Below are 8,913 nucleotides of genomic sequence, written 5' to 3'. Positions count from 1 at the left end.
CTGAGGTGAGTAACCACTGACTGTGGTCAGAGAATACACAAGCTATGAACCGCCGACAGGTGGATGAGAGGATAAGACTCAGTGATGCCAGAGGACATGAAGGCTTTAGTGTCTGGTACAGACCAAAAGAGGGGCTACTGTGGCTCAAATAAGGTTACTACTGGTGATGAGGTGAATGTTTCACAACACAGGTGAATGAGGTGAATGTTTCACAACGCATTACACCCTCCTGTGTATAGGGCAGAGTAGTTGCAGACCAGTCAGACTGCACATGCTAACTCGTATGCACTGTAAAATAGACCTACAATGGGCATACATCAGCATTTACATACAGTATGTCCAGAAAATACACACTTAGATTAAATTTGATTTATAGTTTGAATGAACACTATTGACATTTTGCCATCAAACTATAATCACCCATAATGATGAAGGTAAAACTTAATTTTTCAAAAATTAATGGAAAAATCAAAAATTTCTTGATACATTTCTTATTTACAAAAGACACATTATTTAATACTTTGTAGAAGTCCCTTTGGCAACAATTACAGCTCCGGGTCATCAATGCATTTGGAGGGGGTGGAATGTAGTGAGGGGCCCCGTTGCTAGGGGCAGTGTTGACCCAAGGTGTTGGTATAAAAAAGCCAGTGAATAATAAATAATGGCCTATTTGCTTTGTAGGATTCCCGATGGGCCGGCTCATGTCAGTCTCGAGTTTGGGCCGGTTGGATGGGAAAAATAATTTTGACACTTATCTGTCACTTATCTAATCTCTTCTTCTTGCATTCATTCTCCATTCATCTGACAGCGCAGCCCCTACATCGCAGTAGATCAGATGGGTTCTACCATCTGAGGGAATTCCCCCCTCCCAAATGTTTCAGGAAGTTGTGCCCACGAGGTGTCTTTTCTGGAGCGCCGGTTAAAGTAAATATAGCAACAGAATAGCAAAAACCATCAGTCGGTGGTGATGGAGGGCAGGAAGAGGCCAGGTGAAGCCGAAAAGTACGGTGGCCGAGAAGTGCAAAACAAATTTACATTTCAGAAAACAAAATTACAAAAAAACAAATTTACAACGAAAGCAAAACAAATTTACAAGTGCTTGGGTACCCAGTGTTTGTAAATTTGTTTTGGCATATGTAAAAGTGTTTCAGCACTTGTAAATTTGTTTTCGGCATATGTAATTTTGTTTTCTAAAATGTTAATTTGTTTTGCACTTCTCGGCCGCACATTTCTGACGGAAAGGGTAGGTACAATAAACAGGAAGTGCGTGTTGCTTACCTGCTGTCAATCAAACTGTTTCTCAGCGGTAAAGTGAACGGAGTTTGTGATGGTGACGATAAGTTTGTGGAAATCATTTTATCCAGTTGACCCGCTATTGTTTTTCTTGTGGAAAGTTATTAGATAGTTTGTGCAGATGTTTAGACGTGGCGTGTGCATCTCTATCTACCGTCCGCTCTTCTAAACATCTAAGGAATTCCCACAAGAACAACAAAAGCGAAATAATGAAAATAATTAACACAAAATGGACAAAACATTGTTTATTAGGGACGGAACATTTGATACCGAGGCTTTGAAGCTTGTTTCACTTTTGTAACACTGGACTCAGTGTATCGGAGCTTATATTAAAGCAGCATGTGCGGGACTGATGAAGCTTTGTGCTGTGTTTTATCTCACTCACTATATAAGAGACAATCAAACCAGGGTTACCAACCATCCCGTAAAATACAGAATCCTTCTTTATTTGGAAACTAAACGCCGCGTTCAGTATTTGTTCTGTATTTTTATCAATGGGAGACAGTGTGATATGTATAAAACAGAAGGAAACTGCTGTTTAATCAATTATATTAAGTAGTGTTCACTTTTATTCTTAGTAACGTGGTGTGTGCGCAACATAACCTGTGTAATACACCGCTGTATGAGCAGCGCAGTGGGCGGAGTGCGTTGTTTTGTCTAAAATATGGTTCTGACTTATTATTATAAAGAATGAAAATAATAAATGTTAAACACCATAAATAAAACCTTTGTTCTCGTGACTGTGTAAGGTGCCCCCCCCCCCCCCCCCCCCCAGGTATTTTCAGCACAATCAGGAAAAAAGCTTCAAAAGCTTAAATGAGGCTTCATCTGCACTCCGCCCACTGCGCTGCTCATACAGCGGTGTATTACACAAAACCTTGTTTATCGTCACCATCACAAACTCCGTTCACTTTACCGCTGAGAAACAGTTTGATTGACAGCAGGTAAGCAACACGCACTTCCTGTTTATTGTCCCTGCCTTTTCCGTCAGAAATGTGCGGCCGAGAAGTGCAAAACAAATTTACATTTTAGAAAACAAAATTACATATGCCGAAAACAAATTTACAAGTGCTGAAACACTTTTACATATGCCAAAACAAATTTACAAACACTGGGTACCCAAGCACTTGTAAATTTGTTTTGCTTTCGTTGTAAATTTGTTTTTGTTTTTTTGTAATTTTGTTTTCTGAAATGTAAATTTGTTTTGCACTTCTCGGCCACCGTAGAAAAGGCCAGGTTAAAAAATGAAAGGCATTGGAAGAAGATGCTGCCAAATGAACAGACCTGTTTTCCAGAGGACAGACCCCAGTTGCAGCCGGTAAAGAGAGATATGGAAATAATTTCGTATTGTCACTGTAAGGCTATTGCGCAACATTTGCAACGTCAACTTAGAGTAGTTTATTTTGTAGTTAAGCAATAGGACACGAGAGGGAGTGTGTTATCGCGAATAACATCACGGCTGTGATTCGGTCGCAGGCACGAGCCAAAGGCGAGAAGAAAATAAATCAAAGAAGCCCTGAATTTTATAATAAATATGCTTTAATATTGACAATACCTTCCACCAAAAAGTAGTTCCACAACGAATATAAAGTTTAACACTACAAAGCAGACATCCCAAGTTGCAAAAACTCATTTCAGGGAGGTAAGAACAACAAGAAGAAAAAGGCAAGAATCTCCGAAGGCAAAAAAGAAATAAAAAACCTCTCACACACACCAAAGGATATGGGTGAGAACAGAACTTCTAGGAGCTGTTAACTGGGCTATTAAGCTAACTGTTCGTGTTACAAACACATTAATGTTCCCTACATAGTGCACTAGATTGTGTATCAGATCACAGATTTATGTTCCCTACAAAGTGCACTAGATAGTGAATTAGACAATTGGTTATGTTCCCCACACAGTGCGCTAGATTGTATATCAGATAACGCATTCATGTTCACTACATAGTGCACTAGACAATATATTAGACAATTGATTTATGTTCCCTACACAGTGCGCTAGATTGTATATCAGATAACGGATTTAAAACGCAATCGTCTGTGTCGCCTTCGTGCGCGTTGTGCATGAAGCTTGTCGTTACTGGCAACGCGTCAGCGGAGTAATACAGTTGTGGTGTGAAAAGGCCGTGCTGTTATCACGAATATCAGCACAGTTAGAACGCTTCTCAACCAATCAGATTGTAAGGTCGGAACTAACTGTTGTATAATATGCCTTTAAGACGTTAAAGGGTTAACACAGAATACGGAGTTATGCTTGATGCCGTATACGCATGCGTGGGTTCAGTTTAAGGATGCAATAAAACAAAGCTCTACTGAACAGTTTATCTCCTGTATTTCTTTCCAATAATACTTCACACACAAACGTGCACGCAGGCGACACAGCTCCCGATCACGTTTTAAATCCGTGATCTGATATACAATCTATCGCACTGTATAGGGAACATAACCAATTGTCTAATTCACTATCTAGTGCACTGTGTAGCGAACATAAATCCGTGATTTGATACACATTCTAGTGCACTATGTAGGGGACTTTAATGTGTTTGTAACGCGAACAGTTAGCATAATAGCCCAGTTAGCAGCTTCTAAGAGTTCTGTTATCACCCGTATATTTTCTGGTGTGTGCGAGAGGTTTTTTTATTTCTTTTTTTCCCTTCGGAGGTTCTTACCTTTTTCTTGTTGTTGTTCTTACCTTCCTGAAATTAGTTTTTGCAACTTGGAATGTCTGCTTTGTAGTGTTAAACTTTATATTGGTTGTGGAACTACTTTTTGGCGGAAGGTATTGTCAATATTAAAGCATATTTATTATTACATTTAGGGCTTCTTTGATTTATTTTCTTTCTTTATTTTGTGAAAACTGTTGTATAAAAGCAATAGAACACTTGAGGTCGTGTGTTATCACGAATAACATCACGGCTGTGATGATCTACGGCACTCGCCTTCGGCTCGTGCCTGCGACCGAATCACAGCCGTGATGTTATTCGTGATAACACACTCCCTCTCGTGTTCTATTGCTTAAATACACACCATTAATCACAAATATCCAGTTTCAAACTGAAAATAATGAACATAATTTGAAGTGTAATATATTAAATAGCCTAACTTTTCAATGGAATGTTTTTGTTCCAACGCTACTGTAAGTAAGTAAGTAAGTAAAATTTATTTATATAGCACTTTTCACAGATAAGAATCACAAAGTGCTTTACAAAAACATTGCATGACAAAATATACACTCATCTACATAATAAAACACAACATAAAATAAATTAAACAACAATAATAATAATAATAAATAAAAAAGCAAATAAATGATTAAATAAGAAAATAAAAATAAATAAACAATTCATTCAACATTAAACAAATGCCTGCTTGAAAAGGTAAGTCTTTAGTTGTTTTTTAAAAGAATTTACAGAATCTGCAGATCTTAAAAAGTTGGGTAGTGCATTCCATAATTTTGGAGCGTTTACCTCAAACGCGCGATCCCCACGAGACTTTAAGCGGGAGCGTGGGACAGACAGCAAGTTCAGCTTGCTAGACCTAAGAGAGCGCCCTGATACATATGGGTGAAGTAGCTCTGATATATAGATGGGAGCCTGACCATGCAATGCTCTATAGGTAAAAGTCAAAATTTTAAACTGGATCCTATACTGCACAGGAAGCCAGTGTAGAGATCTTAACAGTGGGGTTATGTGACACCGTCTATTTGAGCTCGTAAGTAATCTAGCAGCAGCATTCTGTATTATCTGCAACCGATCACAAGCAGACATACTAAGAGCAGAAAACAGGGCATTGCAGTAGTCAATACGAGATGAAATAAAAGCATGTATAATCATCTCTAGGTCAGCATTTGAAACTATAGATCTCAATTTGCTTATATTTCTTAAATGAAAAAAGCAAGATCTAGTCAGCTGTTTAACATGTGTGTCAAACAACAATGACTGATTAAAAACTGTACTGATGATCCCGAGGAGGCCATGACTACAGGACAGGTAGAGGATAGTCTAACAGAGTTATTTTAAACTAACATAGTTATCTGTAATGTAAAATATAACGTAGCGAATATACATGATCCTGTATATGTTAAATTGTTCAGACATTCAGAAAGATGCAGCACGATAGCCTAATTTATTTTAACAAATGGAGACAAATAGCCTAAATCACTATCAATTTTACACCATCATAATATAGGCTAAATTGTTTAAAAAAAAAAAAAAAAAAACTTTAAGCATGTTATGTTATTCAGCAAAATAGGCTAACCCTTAATTAAATGTTTTTTTAGCCTCAGAGCAGCAGATAAGCAATGTCTCATGTCTATAGACAATGACACCGTTATTAATAAAGTTGCAGAAACCAGTGCACTGCTTAGGAGGCTTTTGATGCTGTAGGTAGCCTATACTAAATATGCGTGTAGTGAAGCTACTTAAGAGTTTAGTGTAAACCTAACAATAGAGCACCTCTCTGTGGGGAAGACAAATGCAAGTTTAATTTCAAATTATTTTTATTTCAACTTATTGCTCCTGTACAAATGTAAATACGTTTTCATCTTTATCACCTTTTTATTACCTTTTAAATCTTCATCTGATTTAAATTTGAATTAAACATGTTTAAGTGAAGTGTTTTCTGTTAACTTACCAACATATACCTGAACTTATACCCAATAAAAAGGCATTGTAAGAGCTAGCTGCTATTTCATTTATTCAAATTTCTCCTCCATGGAAAAAGTGGGCCGGGTTTGGGCATAAAACTCCCGGGCTGAAAAAGGGGCCCACTCCGGTCCTGGCTGTGGCACAATATGGTGAACATTTTTAAAAGCTTTTGGGTGCGTGACACGCATATAACTGAGACCCCCTCGTTTGTGTTCATCCTGCGTGAATCGAATACAACTGTGATTCACTTGTTTGTGTGCATCCATAAACTGTAGCCCAAAAGCTACTGACCAGTGATGAAGGCTGTTTGATACAGAGTATAGAGCATCGTCAGCCACTGTTTTTTTCCACCCATTTTCTTTGTTTGTACTTTGTTTGTACTTTGTTTTCTCTTTTCTTGTATTTTTAAACGTCGCAGTTTACTTATGCATTTTAATGTGTTCTTTTAAATTCATTATACACAGATCAGCCATAACATTAAAACCACCTCCTTGTTTCTACACTGTCCATTTTATCAGCTACACTTACCATATAGAAGCACCTTGAAGTTCTACAGTTATTGATTGTAGTCCATCTGTTTCTTTACATACTTTTTTAGTCTGCTTTCACCCTGTTCTTCAATGGTCAGGACCCCCACAGAGTAGGTATTATTTAGGTAGTAGATCATTTTCAGCACTGCAGTGACACTGACATGGTGGTGGTGTGTTAGGGTGTGTTGTATGAGTGGATCAGACACAGCAGCGCTGCTGGAGTTTTTAAATACCATGTCCACTCACTGTCCACTCTATTAGACACTTCTACCTACTTGGTCCACCTTGTAGATGTAAAGTCAGAGACGATACCAGCACAACCACACCACCACCATGTCAGTGTCACTGCTGTGCTGAGAATGACCCACCACCCAAATAATACCTACTCTGTAGTGGTCCTGTGAGAGTTCTGACCATTGAAGAACAGCATGAAAGGGGGTGGGAAAGCATGCAGAGAAACCGATGGACTACAGGTTTAAACTAAGGGGTGGTAGTCTTTTAGTCTCATTCCTTGGATAGCCACACTACATATAGAACATGTTTTGAGGAACATGGTCAGACTAGGAAAAAAACTATTTCAGATTGTTGTCTTTAAGGCACCTTAGCAGAGCTTTGACATTGCTGGATGGGAGAGCATATGATGAGTGGAATACCTTGAGTTTGGTGACAAGATTTTCTTCCTCCTTATCATAAAACTGGCACATATCTCTGGCAGATAAGGCAGCTCTGTCATTGGTCATGCCCAGTGACTTGAGATAGTAAGGCTTATAAAAATCTTATCAAATGTATTTAGCAGCACCCATAGACTGTTTTCAGGACTAAAGCCTGCTCTAGAGGAATTATTGTAAGGGAGACTATAGTGCACTTCTTCTCATTTTGTTCTGTTGGTTTTTTTCTTCTATTGCAAGTGCTCTTCATTGTGTTTTCTTATCTAGAAGGGCATCTAAAAGGACACTTCATGAGTTGTTTGTATCAAGAAGGCATCTTTGGGGAACGTCAAGTTTATCCCATTATGAGGGCACCACCTTACATTTTCTTTACTTAAGGGGTATGCACATTCTTATGCACATTAAGACACTCTTTACAGCACTGCATCACACTTTATTCACAGGAGTGTCATATCTCTTTTAGTGGAGTACCTAATTGTGCACTTTATCATCATTAGGTTTTCTCACCTAATTGAGTAGCCTAAACAGCCCTGCATCCCATTTTCTCTACTGGACAAGGCAACCTTTACGACTCTGTCAAGTAGGAGCGGCATAGAATACACTTTCTAACTGCAACCTTTTCTATTGAAAGGGCACCCATTATGGCACACCATTGAATTTTCTTGACCTAGAGGGCACACCATTATAGTGTAATGCAAGAAGCAGCAACCTAGAGGGCACACAATAATTTTTTTCATGTGAAGTTCAGCCAACAGGGAACTTCATCTCATATTTGCCACTCTAGAGGGCACTTTGGTAATGCATTTTCAACCATGGGGGCAAGAGTGGGGGGTGGGGGTTGATAATCCACTTGACCTCCTCTAAATCCACCAGTGAGCCCTTTTATATATTACAGTTTCTTCCTCTCAGTTTCACCAGCTCCTTTGTTGCCACAAAGATGTGATGCTGGACTGTTGGTCCAGTCCAGTCTTCTGCTGGTGTGCAATGCCAGTATTCTCTGTCCCTTCTCCAGAGTGGACCCCACCAGTAAATCAACATTATGCACATGAGCGCCAGTTGATGGGGTAAAGGTTTCCACTTGCAAATGACCGAACTGATAGGTTCCTTTTTCTTCTTGTCTGAGCTGGTTTGTCGCAGCAATTCTCAGTTCTGCACTATCCATGTTCTATCCATTTTCTCCATTGCAGGCTTGGGTTCTATTTCCATTCTTGCACTTGTGTGGATTTACAGGCACAAGGTGCATCAAGACCAGTTGCAGAATGAGCTGGCCAGTAGCTGAACCCAGCCAGTGTTTAACCAAGGTGAGCTGCTCAGTTTCGGGGTGCCTGCATTTTTTCCATAGACTATAGCAAACAAAGACCCTCTTTCAATAGACATTTGTCCCTCCACCACCCCTTCCTCTTGTTCAAGATGTGCCACTGCAAGACAGCCAAAAAGACTTACAGTTGTGACAATATACAATCTAAGCAGTTGAGGGTTAAGGACCTTGCTCAAGGGCCCAACAGTGACAATCAGACAGTGGTGGGGCTTGAACCAGCAACCTTCTGATTACTGGACCAGTACCTTAACTACTAGGCTACAGCTGCCCCTGTTTAAAAGCCAGAATCCGCCATGGCATATATGCCTTTGGTGCAACATATTCTGCCATCTACACTACTTTTTTTCAGGGACATACCTGCTTTTAAAAACTACAACAGAATTATAGAGTGTTCTTCAAAGAAAAGGTGATGTAACACAGTGGTAAACACGCCAGTGTCTTAAACATTTTTGGAACATG

Source organism: Trichomycterus rosablanca, chromosome 1 (genome assembly GCF_030014385.1).
Source record: "Trichomycterus rosablanca isolate fTriRos1 chromosome 1, fTriRos1.hap1, whole genome shotgun sequence".
Lineage (NCBI taxonomy): Eukaryota > Metazoa > Chordata > Actinopteri > Siluriformes > Trichomycteridae > Trichomycterus > Trichomycterus rosablanca.
Note: the sequence above shows the minus strand (reverse complement) of the source record.